Source organism: Elgaria multicarinata, chromosome 2 (assembly GCF_023053635.1).
Source record: "Elgaria multicarinata webbii isolate HBS135686 ecotype San Diego chromosome 2, rElgMul1.1.pri, whole genome shotgun sequence".
NCBI classification, from domain to species: domain Eukaryota; kingdom Metazoa; phylum Chordata; class Lepidosauria; order Squamata; family Anguidae; genus Elgaria; species Elgaria multicarinata.
In genome coordinates, this window is record NC_086172.1 from 141,684,951 (window position 1) to 141,702,809 (window position 17,859).

Here is a 17,859-nt window from a genome sequence, read left to right on the forward strand (position 1 = left end):
TTTTTCTTAGGTGTTCCTTTATAACTTTCTTTTACATGAATTCATTGTTAAAGGTCTTATAATAGTTGACTTGTTTTCAAATTAGGTGTTCCTTTCTGTTCTTATACCTTTTCACCTGGCTAGGGAATGCTGGGAGTTGTAGGCCTTTTTTTCTATCTAAACATGCATAGGATTGCACCTTCAAGTAATGACTAGAGGCTGGGCAGAATTACCATATTTCTTCGATCTTAAGATCGATCCTTACAATGCATCATTGTAAGATGCACGCTAGTTTCAGTACCACCAACAGAAAAAAAGCTTTGATTCTAAGAAATAATAAACGCACACATGATTCTAAGACGCACCTTGTTTTTAGAGATGTTTATATGGGGGGAAAAGTGTGTCTTAGAATCGAAGAAATACGGTATCATATACTCTCATATGAATCCGCCCACCGACAACATTTAGCATCTCGGGCCCTATTCTGTCACCTTTGGAGGAGTAGCTTGTGAAGACATGGATGTGTTCATTTTTTGGCTGCAGCACCCACACTGTACTTTCCCTTCCCCAGAGAGGCTCAATTGGCCCGTCTTTTATGATAATTAGATAGCTTGTTAAGACAGTTCTATTTCTTGAGGCATTTAGTCTATGCTGAATTCCATCCCCATGCCTGCTGTGTGGTAGTTTTTGTTTAATGTGCTGACGCCTATTTTAATAGTTTTGTTAGGTTTTGGAGCAGAATGGGTTTTGTTAGTTTGATATTTGCTTACCTGTTACGTGTATGTCCCAACATTTAATTCTCTATATGTGAGAAGTCTTAGGGATAAGACATTATCCCTGACATACATTTTTTTCTTGTTCGGAGAGATAGTGAAGTATAGGCACTTTCAGACAAGTGAGTCCCCCTGTGTTCTGAGATTGTATAGTCCTGAATGTATAAATCAACTATAAGAATATTGAGTCCCAAGATGCTTGGCTCTCAGCTTTTCTTTCTCTTGGTTTGAAAACAGATCTGTATCTGACTCTGTGGCCATTGCAGGTGTGATGTTAGCCCTCTGATAGCCATGTTTAACAAATCAAAAGCCAGCCTGAGGAACATGTGCTTCTTTCCTGCATATTTTCCCTTTCCTGGAGCAAATTCCTTTATCCTATCTTAATTTCTCTTAAGTGGTACTTGGGGCTCCTACACTAGCCAAGGTTAATCTAGATTTGCCTTAACCAAAGATCTGAAACCCACTTCAAACCAGCTTTTTATATTTAATAAAGGTATTCTAGAAATGCTTTGCAGGGGCAGCAGCTATGTGAAGGAGTGGAAACTTACCCTTTCATGAGTGTCCTTGCACTCAAGCTTTGGATACAATCCAATGATTAATCACAATAGTTTTCTCCAAATGCCACACAGTATGCTGCATTATGGAGGGGAAGATCTAGGGCAGTATTGATCCCTGTCACTTCACTTATGCACTGATATTGCACTAGCATAAGTAACCTCTAGTGGAATGCCAATAGCATATGCTGGTCCATTGCAGCATTGGATAATGCCCATGTTATTGCAGCTCAGTGTGGTTTGGAATTCCCTTTCCTTTCCTTTCCTTTTTTTTTTTTTTACTGAGGATCACCTCAGTTTTAGATCCAAATGCTTACCCATTTTATGTTGGTGATGCTAGCACAAGAAATATAATTTCAGGCTCATACTATGCCAGTAACATTTTATACTTCCTGTGGGAAGATCCTTGCTTTCAGGGTAGCAGCATGTTTTTAAACGATGTTGCAGTGCTCATTGATTACTGCTGATAATTATGTTGTATTTTGGACCTGGTGAAAACTAATAGAAGAGGTTTTGATTCATATCACTCTGGGCACTCAGTCATGTATACAGACTAAGCTTCTGCATCTGTAACAAACTGGTGTTGAAATCTGCAAGAAAAGGAATGGCACCAGATAAATATCCACAAAAGAATGGCAGCTGAGCAGTTTTCATATTCACAGGCAGAAAGACAGAAGAGTGGAGTCTACTGCTTGGCTCTTCATTTCAGCAGCATGCATATGATGCCTGTGCAAGCCTTGTTTAAATGGATGGATGTTGAACAGCAGCAATGCCAATGGGATTGTGCTTGGGGTGTGGAAGAGTATAGAGTTAGTTTGAAGAACTATGCGTTCCCTATAGAGCATCTAAAATGACAATGAAGCCAGTCACACCATGCATATGCTAACTTATAAAGTTATCCTGACCGGGCAAATTATAAACATTATTTAAATTTATAATAAAAGCCATAGTTTAATGGTTTTTCACCCTTTTCCTCCACATCACAGAGAGTTCTTCTGTTCTAAAAAGTATCTTAATTATTATAATTGGCTGTTTAGCAAAAATAATGGAGTAATACAAGTTTTTAAAAGAAATTTATTTTAATAGTTTTATTAGTTTTATTGCATTCATATAATAATTCTGTAACATAATCTATAGAAACATTTGCTCAAATGTTCACGCAGCATTCTACTAGCAAAAATTATCCTGTTCATTTTATAAGTTCTATCCATGCAAATTATTATTATTATTATTATTATTATTATTATTATTTATTTATTTATATAGCACCATCAATGTACATGGTGCTGTACAGAGTAAAACAGTAAATAGCAAGACCCTGCCACATAGGCTTACACTCTAATAAAATCATAGTAAAGCAACAAGGAGGGGAAGAGAATGCAAACAGGCACAGGGTAGGGTAAAACTAACAGTATAGAATTCAAACAACATCAGGTTTTAAAAGCTTTAGGAAAAAGAAAAGTTTTTAGCTGAGCTTTAAAAGCTGCGATTGAACTTGTGGATCTCAGATGTTCTGGAAGAGCGTTCCAGGCGTAAGGGGCAGCAGAAGAAAATGGACAAAGCCGAGCAAGGGAAGTAGAAACCCTTGGGCAGGTGAGAAACATGGCATCAGAGGAACGAAGAGCATGAGCGGGGCAATAGTGTGAGATGAGAGAGGAGAGATAGGAAGGAGCTAGACCGTGAAAAGCTTTGAAGGTCAACAGAAGAAGTTTATATTGGATTCTGAAGTGAATTGGAAGCCAATGAAGAGATTTCAGAAGTGGAGTAACATGATCAGAGCGGCGAGCCAAGAAGATGATCTTAGCGACAGATTGGTGGACCGAGACCAACGGACTGATGTGAGAAGAAGGAAGGCCAGTGAGAAGAAGGTTGCAGTAGTCCAACCGAGAAATAACCAGTGCATGAACAAGCATCTTGGCAGAAGAGACAGACAGAAATGATCGAATCCTGGCAATATTATACAGGAAAAAACGACAGGATTTAGCTACTGCCTCAATATGAGGAATAAAGGAGAGCGAGGAATCAAATATAAAGCCAAGACTACGAGCTTCCTTGACCGGAGTAAGCGTAACATCATTGACAGTAAGAGCAGGCAGATGATCCCCCTCCATTGAAATGAATGGTGAACTCTACACATCCCAGAGTCCTGAATGTGTACATAGTTTTTTTTTAGCAATTAATACCTAGAATTTAAAACAACAGGAATAAAATTATGCTATCCCATACCATATGTTGAAAGCGGTTCACAAGAAAGCATTATATAAGAAACAAGACATATACTTGTTAAAGAAAAGTCAAAACAACTTCACCTCATTGTCTTCATATGAGCCATGACATTATTCTAGCACTGCAGTGATATACACATGTCATACATGCTCACTGAAATCTTGGTGACTCAGACAACAGCTTTGGAGGGAGTCTTAGAATCAAGCACTTCCATCATCTTCTGAGATATGGCCCTGAGAATGGTGTTGAGGTGACTGTTGTAGGTTTAGACCTTGTCAGGCTTAGATTGCACCCATGTCAGGCACATTGAAGACATAATGCATTCCCTTAACCGTTTTGTGGTTAAGCAGCATGATTTAGCATGTTGTCTGAACCAGGCCACTGTGAGAGACAGAACATAGATATGTGTTCTGATGTCTTCTGGCCAAAAACAGCATGGCCTTGGAATGCATTTAGACATGATGTTAACAAAACCAGAAGAATATTCAGAGATGACTACATTTTATGTGGTTTTACAAATAATAAATGATGATGAGTTGGAGAGAAAACATGGGATCAGTCAGTGGGAGACGAGTCTCTTGGGAGCACCACAAATGTCAATAATTACTAATTAATACATAAAAAAATGAAGATCACCAGTACTGGAATTTTCAACATGTATTGTCCCAATAGATTTCTTGTTAATTGCCTGAAAACAGTGAAAGTGAGAATGGGGAGAGAGCTCCATCTGCATTGACATATATTGCAACTTATCCACATGTTTCCTGAATGGTATTAATTAATATATTTCATGTGTTTCTCAAATACGTAAACATTGATTGGTTTTGATACACTGCAGATAAGTTTCAGTCTTTTCTGCCAGGCCTTTGGCTTTTCAGTTTGGTCAGCATCAATGTAAAAATTATGATTGCAGTTGTGCATAGGTAGTCTTGATTGATAACATTCCAGTAAACTTGACTTGATGATCTCAAGCATGCAGATGCTGTACTTTTATTGTTGTGTTTTTTTAAAGCAAACATTTACAGCTGTATTAAAATTACAAAAAATATTATTTTAGAGTTGATGTAAATATTTCTACTTCATAATGACAGTAAGATCACACTAAGAACAGAAAACTGTTATTTTGTTAGCCAAATACTCTAATAATCACAAACAGGAAATTACTGTTCCTCCCACTGCTCAAGTTCCCCCCCCCCCCCCGGAATAATAGAAACTATCCCCCTACTCCTCTGCTCATTATTATTCTCTTGCCCTGTTTTGTTATCGGTTATTTGCAGTGATACTTAACCTTGAACCATAGGAAGAAGGGCAGTGCTTTAGCATCTTACAAAAACCACGTAAAAGCTGCTTTGTAGGTATATGTCAGGCAGCGTAGGGTAGGAAAGCATTCAATGTGTTTTTAATGTGCCTGTCACTTTCATGATGTAGTTAGTTCCCACTAGCTTGAGGCTTGTGTTCTGGAGACCACAGTATGCATTCCAGATGGCAGTGCAAACAATGTCTGTCAGTGACTTACAGGTAAATATAATGAACCAGAAGGGTAATCGGAGAGCTGCAACATGCAATTTGAATATGGATTAGCATACCAAGAGATTGTTAAAAATGTATAAATATCTCTGCTAAAAATATTTATTGTACATCAGCAGCATGTGCATGTCTACATGCATAATGAAGTCATGACAGTTTATGTCTTACATGGAGATGACTGAGACCAAGTAGCATCCATGACAGAGGTTTTCCATGAAGAGAGCATATTCTACAGACATGAGATCCCAGGTTAGACTTTTGGCACTAAGGTTAAGGATTTATCAAAGCCAGATCTGACAATTTGAGGTTAATATTTCATACATCTGATGAAGTGGACAGTGTCCACCAATGCTTATGCCAGAATAAATTTGTTAGTCTTTAAGGTGCCACAAGACTCTTGGTTGTTTTATAAAAATCCTGAATGACAGTGTTTGAAACCTGCCACTGCTTACAAGGACAGAACTGGATTGGCTGAGCCACTGGCTTAATGCAGTAAAAGGTGGCTCCTTATCACTCCCTCTAATAGTGACTGCATGCTGGCAAAACTGAAGCCAAAGGGGAAAAAGAGAGGCCTCAGCAGAACTACAAAACACCTTTACCAAAACCTTGGAAAGGTCAACCATCCAAAAAACATCCCTATGAGGACTGAGCCTGCTCAATGCCTTCCAAGGATCTTGAGTGTTAGAAAACTGCAGGGGGTGGGAATCACAGAATAGTAGATTTGGAAGGGGCCTATAAGATCATCAAGTCTAACCCATGCTCAATGCAGGAATCCACCTTAAAGCATCCCTGACAGATGGCTGTCCAGCTGCCTGTAGTGTGGGAGAGACCACAACCTCCCTAGGTAATTGGTTCCATTGTCATACTGCTTTTACAGTCAGGAAGTTTTTCCTGATGTCCAGGTGGAATCAGGCTGCCTGTAACTTGAGCCCATTATTCCGTGTGTTCTGCACTCTGGGATGATTGAGAAGAGATCCTGGCCCTCCTCTCTGTAACAACCTTTCAAGTATTTGAAGAATGCTATCATGGCTCCCCTCAGCCTTCTCTTCTCCAGGCTAAACATGCCCAATTCTTTCAGTCTCTCTGCATAGGGCTTTGTTTCCAGACCCCTAATCATCTTCGTTGCCCTCCTCTGAACCCCTTCCAGCTTGTCTGCATCCTTCTTGAAGTGTGGTGCCCAGAACTGGACACAATACACAAGATGATGCCTAACCAGTGCTGAATAGAGGGGAACCAGTACTTTGCGCGATTTGGAAGCTAGCCTTCTATAATGCATCCCAAAATAGCATTTCCTTTTTTTGCAGCCACATCTCTGTTGGCTCATATTCAGCTTGTGATTTACAACAATTCCAAGATCCTTCTTGCTTGTAGTATTGCTGAGCCAAGAGTCCCTCATCTTGTAACTGCATTTTGGTTTCTTTTTCCTAGGTGTAGAACTTGGCGTTTATCCCTATTAAATTTCACTCTGTTGTTTTCAGCCCAGCGCTCCAACCTATCAAGATCACTTTGAAATTTGTTTCTGTCTTCCAGGGTATTTGCTATCCCACCCAATTTTGTGTTGTCTGCAAATATGATAAGTATTCCCTGCACCTCCTCATCCAAGTCATTAATAAAAAAATTGAAGAACACTGGGCCTACTCTAGCCCTTTCCAGTTTACATTATCCTGGAGGAGGACATAATTGGGTCCTTGACAAGGGACTGAATCCCTCATCCTTACTGCTGCCTTCCCCAACCTGATGCCCTCCAGTTGTTTTGGACTACAATATAAAAAAATAACAGTTTACCTTTGTTACTCTGTAAAGCTCTGCATACATCAAAAGTTATTTTACAGAAATAATCATAAATAATATATTACACAGACTCTACTAGTCTATATTTTAATTTAGTTTTATTTAATGTATTGAATTATTTTTATTTTTATTTAGCATAATTATAAAAATGAATTGCTGGAAGCAAGCTTCCATGTCAAGCAGTTCTACCTTAGGCAGAGCTGTTCACAGGAAAAGGTAACAATAAGAACTAACACACTGGCTGTGTTCGTATATAACTATAAGCGAGGTGACCTTATTTATTTACCCTTGCAGTTTGTTTGCTCTTCCCTTCATGTAAGCCCAGTACATTTACTGATAAATTCAAATCAATATATCTAACTTCCTTGCTGTTTTGAGTGCTGTTTTTGATAGAAAGCTCGGCTACAGGTCATATAAATAAATAAATCTATTGTGCCATCTGAACCCAGTATCCTGGTTTGTTGTTTCATATGCCAGCCACAAACTCCAAGCCACTATCTTGGGTTCATATTTCACAGTAAGCTATCCCTTCCTGGTTCGTTACATAATTGCGTGTACATAGAAAGGCAGGTTAAGCCAGGAATCCTGGCTTATTGTTAAGTGCCAACACGGCCATTGTGTTAACATTCCCAGGCTGTTGTTATTGTTGATATTATGTTTTTAGACAAAGAAGCAGACAAGATTAAACATCTAGCCTTGAAAAAATATTGGGGGAAAATGTTTGAGAGTAGTAAATCAGTGTGTATCACCTACACAAGAGTGGGACGGCAGGGAGAAATGGTGCTTGTATTGCTCCAAAAAGAGTTTGGTGCTCTGAATCATGCCAGCCATCTGTTTGGTAAGGGTACCCACAGACCTGCAGATACAAATAAGTATGCATCACTGTTTACATATCTGTCCTTGCATGCGCAAAACTTGGTCTACAGGGTAATTCCCCTTTGGGAACCTGGTTTTTTTATATTGATTGTTCATGCTGGATATGGGGGACATTGTAATGAGAATAAACTCTTGAAGCTCAGTGTCACCATTTTCAGCAGCTTGGTTAATCAGAAATGTTGTTATTTCCCTTATTTTTGTTTTTAATGTAAACCCTTTTAGGTGGTCTGGGAAGTCTACTAAAAATAGAATCACAAAACTTTTTATTGTCCTGGACATCCATCTGGCCAGCCCAATAGAAGTATTTTCACTCCTGTGTCTATATTTACCTCTCAGTTCTTTATAAATCTGGATTGGTCTGTCAGGTGTGATGAAAGCTGTGCGATTATGCTCTGTAAATACTGGCAGTTCCATCATTGTTCTGTATGTCTCCAGTAAAGGTTTAAAGGGTTACGGAAATTGCTGTATAAAATGCCAGAAATAGTACAGTCTCCCTCTAACCCTATTAGATTAGTTTTGCTGTTGAGATTTCAGATACTTTTCTAGCTCTGCAAACAATTCCGCATTTCGTTATATGGAGAAATGCAGCAGAGCCTTTAGACATTCTGCAACATGTTATACTTAGTCGTTATGACCAGGGGAAACCACTTTCACAAGATTTAGTTAGGCAAAGACCCACAACCACTTTGTATCATGTGTCTGGAAGCACATAGAATATTGCATAGTAAATCTTGTATTAGAAAGCAGCAAACACCTTGCTGAATTGTTGCATGGGTTTCTGGAACCAGAGAACGCTGCTGTCTTATAGATATATTGTCGGAAGCTGTACTTAGAAGCACACCCCTTCTTGTCATTTGATAAATGGAGATTAGAATAAACTGCTGGCTATTTTATGGTACTTGTTAACAACACTAACCTTCCTAAATTGATTCAGGTTAATCCTTACTGTAGCCTTACCTCGTTTCTGGAAGACATATAGATAATGTGGTACTTATAGAAGCCTTGTGTGTCACTGGGAAAAAAAAGAAAAAGAAAGAAACCCAACCCATTCTCTACCCCCCACCCCTTCCTCCAGTTGAATTGTGCAGCAGGATTATATTAGCATAGACTTTGAAACATTTGAGCCCCATAGGGTATGGTGTGTGGGCTGATACAACATGAGTTGCCTTCAACGGTTGTTTTAACAAGATATCCTTCATACCAAGCTGAAAGGCATAACTGAGGAATGTTCATAAGAAACTCTACTGGCAAAATTTTTCACTTTCATCTTTATCTGATTAAATAATGTTTCAGTACTGCATTTAAACAAAATATTTTAAATTCAGTGCTGTATGCAGCATGTTTATATTTTTTTCAGATATCCTAGCTAATCTATTGGTCTTAATTTCTTTTTATTAGTTTTTGGAATTGCAAATGTAAAATATAATAATATCAAAAAAGGTATAAAATATGGGTGTTGAGGAATCCTGTAGGCATACACTACAAGTCCCATCAATCTCAGCCCAGATAGGCAAGTATCTGAAGAGCACCAGGTTGGCTACTCTTGTTGTAGAGCATTATGTAGTTGGTTTTTTTTAAAAAAGAAGGATATCAATCAAATACTAATGCTAAAAGAATTCTGCTTTCTCACTCTCAGAGTGTATGCACAGGCATATTTGCAGGCTGTTAAAAGGAATGCAAGGTGGTTCCCATAATTTCCTTTAGTTAAATTCATTGGTGAAGAAGGGCTGGATGGGAATACCGCCTTAAGACTTTCAGACAGGGGGCGTAATCATGTTTCCTTACCATCACTCTGATTCCTGCTTCTCTTCCACATTTAAAATGAGTTGAATTACATGGGAAGAGAGCAGTGACTATGTGGTCTGTAATGTAAAAACCTCCCAGCCCATACAGTTCAATAGGACAACAACCTCTAGTGGACATTTATAACGCAACTTCGACTGCACATGGCAGGAAATCCCAACAAATCCTGACATATTTCAGAAGAACGGGGGTTTCAAGATTATTATTATTTTTTTATGGAAAAACCTGGAAAAGGAGCAAGAGATGAGCAGGAGACTCACAGGAGCATCAAAATGACCCGTGAACATCCGTGAGAGTGCTATAAAGCTCGCCTGGCGCCAACACTGCTCTCTTTCCGGCGCCAGGTGAAGACTTTGCCCAGGCATAAGGCAGCACATCTTAATCACCCACATGTTTATTTTTAATGCTTTATGTATGTATGTATGTTCTGCATTTTAGAATTTTAAATTTAAATTTTGTGTACTTGTTTTTATCTCAATTTTAGAATTTCTGTAAACCACCCAGAGAGCTCTAGCTATGGGGGCGGTATATAAATGTAATAAATAAATAAAAATCGCACATTTAAAGAAGCCCCCTATTCCATGTAATTGTTCATTCTAATGCCTCTGTGTGCACTTGTGCAAATATACTGAGGGTGGAAAACAATACTATGCTATACCTTTAGGGATTCTTATGCATGCAGTGCTGAACACTTGCTGAGAAGATTTATCAATATAACTTTAATGCATTGCAGTTATGTAAAACATTAACCCTTAGTTAAATGTGTCCAAGTTCCATTGATTTGAATGGCGGAGTTAAGCACATGTTTGATATTCTTCCATATATTAATGGAATTTAAATGTACTTAACTTGGCATTTAAGCACTATAAAGTATTGAAAAAGAGTCAAAGAGGGAAATTGCATTGTTTACCGGGACTGTTGTGCTTCCTGATTCTTCGGCGCAATTAATATGGGCTGGTTACACTGGAGGACAGGGGCGACAAGTTGGAAGATCCTGCTGTTTCCCAGGGCTCCTTTAAAGGTTTGAATCGAAGGAGTGCCTCCCTCCCTCCCTGGCATGTGTACAACGGAGGGTAGGGTAGGGTGACCATATGAAAAGGAGGACATGGTTCCTGTATCTTTAACAGTTCTATTGAAAAGGGAATTTCAGCAGGTGTCATTTATATATATGGAGAACCTGGTGAAATTTCCTCTCATCACAACAGTTAAAGCTGCAGGTGCCCTGCCCTCTTTGAAATCTGGTCACTCTAGTATAGCTCCTGCAGCTTTAACTGTTGTGATGAAGAGGGAATTTTACCAGGTTCTCCATATATACAAATGACAGCTGTTGAAATTCCCTTTTCTATTCAACTGTTAAAGATACAGGAGCCCTGTCCTCCTTTTCATATGGTCACCCTAGGGGAGGGAAAGTCCTGTTTTCATAGCTTAGTTTATGCTGCACAGTTTCCTCACAGCCTCCAGGAAAGCTAGGACTTCCTTCTGAGTAAATCTGCAACCCTAGGCACAGTTACTTGGGAGTAAGTGCGATTGAATGTAAAGGGGTGCTCATGGTGGAGTGGAGGATCAGATCTGCCTCCTTTTGTTGCAGGAAGGCATTTTACCCTCTTCTCCCTCAATTGCAGACACGGAAAGTCTTTCCTCGGGAGGTACATAGTGCAATGAACTTTACACACTGCCAAGTTTCGGCCATTATGGTTTATTACAGCTTATCTCTGATCTATTTTAAAATGGAATAAGGGGGGAACCCTAAGAGACATCCAGACTATTACCAACGTCATCAAAAGGACACCCAAACTTCCATGAGTGGCTGTTCATGAGTGTACTTTATTTTGCTTGTTTGAAGAAGCCAAAATTCTTTAAGAACACTTTATCTTTCTTTTTTCCAAATCTGAAATCTGTTCAAATAACACTGTTAAACTTTGTTATTGGAAGTGTGTTTAACATTCCATTTTCTTTTTTTAAATTCTTAAATAATAAAATACTGCTTAATCCTGTAAAGGTTAACCATTTTTCATTCTCATTGGCTCCAATCCATAAGAGTGCAACTGGGATTGCATGCAAAACCTTTCAGAATAACTAAAATCCTGCCAATGGGACTTTAAAATCCCTTTGGTTGGGTTATGCCCATCTATTGTCTATTTTTCAATCATGCAGTATCATTTTGAATAGATATGTTCCTTGGGATGTTGTTATTAAATTTAAGAACTTCAATAGATGGTGCTAAGATATAGACAGTAGGCTCCTCTGTGGTATGGGTTGGAGCTGTGAGTGTTTTGTTTGCTATATTAGACATTTCTTAAAGAAATAAGTGAGTTTCTAGAAAAAATGTCATTTTGACTTTATTTGACATTCATTTTGTAGCTGCTGCTTTTGCATGATATTTATGTTGGTTGAAAATAAAAATTCAGCACAAAATGTATCTGAACTGCACTCCTATCAGAATGATGACTGGCCATGAACTTGAAGACAGATTTCACATGTATAGAGTTTTTACTATCACTCTACACTTTATACTGCCATGTAACTTTTACTGCAGAGGAGGACTAGATGGTTTGAGAGTTTGGTAATGGGATATGGAGACCTTCACCTCTAGGTCATCCCTTTGAATGTAGCCCAGGTGGGTAGATACTAAGTCATTAGTATCTGATGGCTTTTAGCTGGCCTATGTGAAATGAGTTGGTGGTCTCAGTCATATTCTTAGGAGAAAGGTGCTAATATCACAAAGCCATAATCATAGTTCCCACAAATTGTCAACCACATGAAACAAAAAGAAAAAAGGACACCCCAGTGCCTAAATGGGCATTGTTAGAGTTACCCTCTGATCTTTGAAGTGGTCCCTCTAGGTTTGTGTAAAAGGCTTATTCTATTACAAGGCAAGCAGATTTTTAGATTTATATCAAATTCTCTTAAGGCATGGGCAGCAACACTTCCTTATTCATTCTTGCAGCAACTAATACAAAGGTTGATATTGCTCCCTTTTGACAAACGCTGCACATGCATGTGTATCATTTGATCTCTTGTCACTCAGTGACATTCATCCTGCCACAGCATAGGGCTAGTAATGGGTGAATTCCTGTCAGCTTATTATCAGCTTGGTAATTGCAAATTTTCTTTGTGAACATTTAGGTGGCCATTGTGGGGGTCGTCTTTTGTGTGTGTGTGTGTGTGTGTGTGTGTGTGTGTGTGTGTGTGTGTGTTGCATCTTGACTCATAATGTTGGTGTATGTCTGCTGTTGATGAACATGTACATATAACTTACTACATTGTTCCTAGCACCAGCCATGGTAGAAATCTGATTGGAAATGTAGTGCCTCTCAAAACTTGCATGCCTGGAAACAAGAGTTGGTTTTAGATCTAAATGAGGAACTACAGCTACTGCCAGTCAACGAGGGTAATCAAGCTGGTAAAAGGCACTCCTAGGCTTTTGCTAGACCTAGAGGATATTCCAGGATAGAGAAGGGGTAATCTTGTATTGTCAATAACACGAGATCCCACCCTCATTTACACATAAGGCGAGGTGACTCAAGAAGAGAACTGTCGCGCCCGCCATTTTTTTAAACTTTTAAAGGGGACAATGTGCATGAATGCTCATGCGTGAAGGTAAGGGTTTTGTATTTTTTTAAAAAAAATGAATTGATTTTCCCGCTCCCCCCACCCTGCCCCCGATGGGTGCAGCTCCCGGCTCGCACGGAGCCGGGAAAAGCTGCGAAAATGGGCCACACGCTCGTGGTCTCGGGCTCAGCCCAAGGCCACGGGAAAAAGCAGGCTTGAAGGGGTAGGCTATATCCCAGGGCCAGGGAGGGTTGATCCCTGCCTGATTCTGGGATCCCCTGTGCGTCATCTGGATGCACAGGGACGATCCCGGGTATCACCCCGGGTTATAGTCTGGTCTAGCAAAATCCCTAGTTAACAACTCCAGTGATAAAGATGGTTTGAGGAGTATCCCCAAATTATGAATCTGATCCTTCATGGGGAATGCATCCCTGTTCAGAACATGCCTAATTCCTGGACATGAAAAGCACTCACCTGCGGGCTTTATCTTGACAGGACTGCCCTCAATCAGTCCACCACTGCTTCCAGACACTGATTCAAGACCTGTACAGTCACACATGACTCAGATGTCACAGAGAAACAGAGCTTGGTGTCATCAGCATACTCATGTCATCGTTTGGCAAGACATCCAGTGACAATTCCCAGTAACTTCACATAGACGTTGAAGAACATTGAGGACAAGATAGTACCCTGAGGCTTCCCACAGTACAAATACCAGGAGCCTAACATATGGTCACCCAGTGCAACTCTCTGAAACCATCCCTGCAGAAAGGAAATTCAGTCCGTCCTACCCCAACCCACATGGCCAGTCCAGAAGGATACCATGGTCAGCAATCCCAAAAGCTGCTGAGAAATCTAGAAGAATCAACAGGGTTACACTCCCCCTGTCTCTCTTGTGATTCTGCCCTGAAACCATGCCTGAAGCAGTTCGTAAGAAGTCTAGATAATCACCTGCTTTTTAAGATGCTAGTAGACTCTACAGATAGGTCTGGCAATTCTGTAGATCTGTGTTATAAAGGGCCTTACTTCTAATGTCATGCTGCGAAGGTTCCTACTGATTCTAGCTCTGCTAGACTCTTCATAATGCAAGAGCTTGTGACTTTGAAGACTTGCATCCATTTTCTCTCTCTGACACTCAATTAGCATTCACTCATAACTATCAAAGTTTATTAACTTCTATATAAGTGACATGAATGCATCCTCACCTTGTAGTTTTTCAGTTTAGGTTTTAGTCTTCATCCTCTCTTTCATAGAGGTGAAAAACCCAGTTCTTTGTAAAATCCACATTAGACAATTTCCTTCTGCTTTTAAACATGCTACAGTCTCTCCCATTCTCAAGAAACCTACTCTTGATAGGCTATCTCTGTCTAACTACCGACCTGTCTCTTTGTTGCCCTTTGTTTCAAAGATCCTGGAGCGGGCGGTCTACTCTCGCTGTCTTGACTTTCTTTCTAGTAACTCTGCGTTGGATCCACTTCAATCTGGATTCCGTCCTCTGCATTCCACCGAAACAGCCCTTACTAAGATCACAAATGATCTCCTTACTGCCAAGTCTAAAGGCCATTATTCCGTTCTTATCCTCCTTGATCTAACTGCAGCCTTTGACACGGTTGATCATGATCTTCTCTTAGATTCCCTTCATGACCTTGGATTTTGTGGCTCTGTCTATAACTGGTTTGCCTCCTATCTAGCGGGTCGCTCTTTCAGCGTGTTGGCTAATGGCAGCTCGTCTTCTTCCTTTCCCCTTTCAGTAGGTGTTCCGCAAGGCTCGGTGCTTGGCCCGTTGTTGTTTTCCTTATACATGTTACCCTTGGGCAAGCTTATTCAATCTCATGGCCTCCAGTATCATCTGTACGCCGATGATACACAACTATATCTGTCATCTCCGGAACTTTCTCCTGATGTTCACGATCGTATCTCGGCATGTCTTTCAGATATCTCAGCTTGGCTGCTTCATCGTCGTTTGAAACTCAATATGGCAAAGACTGAATTGCTCGTTTTTCCTCCTAAACCTTCTCCTCATCTCTCATTCTCTCTTACTGTCAATGATGTTACGCTTACTCCGGTCAAGGAAGCTCGTAGCCTTGGCGTTATATTTGACTCCTCGCTCTCCTTTATTCCTCATATTGAAGCAGTAGCTAAATCTTGTCGATTTTTCCTGTATAATATTGCCAGGATTCGATCATTTTTGTCTGTCTCTTCCGCCAAGACGCTTGTTCATGCACTGGTTATTTCACGGTTGGACTACTGCAACCTTCTTCTCTCTGGCCTTCCTTCTTCTCACATCAGTCCGTTGGTTTCTGTTCACCACTCTGCTGCAAAGATCATCTTCTTGGCTCGCCGCTCTGACCATGTTACTCCGCTTCTGAAATCTCTTCATTGGCTTTCAATTCACTTCAGAATCCAATATAAACTTCTCCTGTTAACCTTCAAAGCTTTTCACTGTCTAGCTCCTTCCTATCTCTCCTCTCTCATCTCACACTATTGCCCCGCTCGTGCTCTTCGCTCCTCTGATGCCATGTTTCTCACCTGCCCAAGGGCCTCTACTTCCCTTGCTCGGCTCCGTCCATTTTCTTCTGCTGCCCCTTACGCCTGGAACGCTCTTCCAGAACATTTGAGAACTACAAGTTCAATCGCAGCTTTTAAAGCTCAACTAAAAACTTTTCTTTTTCCTAAAGCTTTTAAAACTTGATGTTGTGCAGACTTTATACTGTTAGTTTTACCCTACCCTGTGCCTGCTGACCCTACCCTGTGCCTGTTTGCCTTCTCTTCCCCTCCTTATTGTTTTACTATGATTTTATTAGATTGTAAGCCTATGCGGCAGGGTCTTGCTATTTACTGTTTTACTCTGTACAGCACCATGTACATTTATGGTGCTATATAAATAAATAAATAAATAAATAATAATAATAATAATAATAATAATAATAATAGTAAAAACAAAAAACAAAAAAAACTTGGTAAGACAATAGCCTTAAGAACAAAACATAGGACTACCTTATACTGAGCCAGACCCATTGTTCTGTCTAGTCAAATATTGTTGACCCTGACTGGCAGTGGCTCTCCACAATTTCAGACAGGCATTCTTGCAGCTCAACTTGGTGATGCCAGGATTGATCTGGGGCCTTCCACATGCAAAATATGTGCTCTGTCACTGAGCTACATTGAGCCTTACCTGTTGTGTTATGCATATATTCCTAAAGAGGTGCTGAAGTTTTTCTGCTGCTTGATATTGCTATGTATGAGATTGCCTTTAGATCCATCACTGTTACTGGACATGCAGCTGGCTTCAGTAGGTCACAGTGCATTTCGCCAGCTTTGGTTGGTGCACCTGCTGTGCCCCTTCTTGGAGAGGGATGGTCTTGTTACATCATCAGTGTAGTCATCATCAAGAGTATACTACTCTAATTTTAGTATCATCAAGGCTAGACTACTCTAATGCATTGTTACATAGAGCTGCCTTTGAAAAGAATCCAGCTGGGGAGCTGGCTGTCACGGTGACATAACACCAGTGTTAAAGATCTCTACTGGTACATAAGAAGAGCCATGCTAGATCAGACCAAAGGCCTATCTACTCCAGCATCCTGTTCCCACAGTGAACAGATGCCTATGAGGAACCCACAAGCAGGAGATTTCTAGCACCTTTAACCTGTGGCGCTCTACATGTTATTTAAGATAACGGTGCTGTCAGGGCCGGTGCTAGACTATTTTGCGCCCTAGGCAAGGCGAGCTACTTGCACACACACCCCCCAAAAAATTGCCAACTTCGTTTTTTAAGAACAGATGTGTTGTAGAAAAAATAAAAAGCTCAAAACTTGAAACTGCTAAATTTATTTTAAATTGCAAGAATAAGTAATAAATAACTATCAATTTTTGATTATCTTTCGCAAATCCAATGGGGGGGGGCACCCACCATCTCGCTCAGAGACTGAAGATGCCCGGAGGGGTGCAAAAGGGGTGCAGAAGCACCTTTTGGCCCCTTTCATGCCTGCACGAGGACATCCATGCACGCCCCACATCACACACAGTACAAGATTTTACAGGGGGTCCAGAGGACAGTGTCTTCCACTTGTATTACTCCTGTGTTTTTCCACCTCTCCTGTCATTTTTCTTTCTCCAGGAAAAAAAAAAACATTAAGGGAAAAAGATGGACTAGGTGTGCCAAGCCTTTTGATTCATAGCTCTCAAAGCCCTCTTCCTGGAAGCACACTAGGTGACAATCCTATACTCAGTTACCTTGGAGTAAGCGCCATTGAACTCACTGCGGCTTACTTCTGAGTAGACATGTGTATGATCCTGGTCTTACTAGACCAGGATTATTTATTTTTAAATGAAGGAAATATCTATTACAAACAGCCACTCACTCATAAGTAATGCCTCAAAGCAATCACCACACTTCCCCCCCCCCCAACTCCCAAGTATTTTTCTTATAATCCAGTTACCCCATCAGAATTATTAACATGGAAAAAAAAATATATAGCTCTCCAGGAAATGTGCTAGATTCAAGTCAGGAAGCTGTAAGAATTCAAATCTCTTTCATGATAGCAATCTCATGTCTTAATGCTTCTCAGTACCAGAGCAACCTGTGCAGCAGCTCTTGCCCAGTCTGGTGCCCTCCAGATGTGTTAGACTACAACTCCCATACTCCTCAGCCAGCTTGGGCAATTGGCTCAGGAGCATGGGATTTGTAGTGCAACACATCTGAAGCGGCAGTTTCGGAAAGGCTGCAATATCTCCTCTCTCTTTCTCCCACACCCCCCCGCCGGTGTCCCGCATGA

The 17,859-nt window shown here is 40.4% G+C and overlaps 1 protein-coding gene across 2 annotated transcripts in view; it reads left to right on the plus strand.

The window, feature by feature from the left end:
• NPAS3 (neuronal PAS domain protein 3) overlaps nucleotides 1-17,859 on the plus strand; it is an 839,000-nt gene that overhangs the window by 140,597 nt on the left and 680,544 nt on the right. The gene's annotated exons all lie outside the window — the stretch shown is intronic.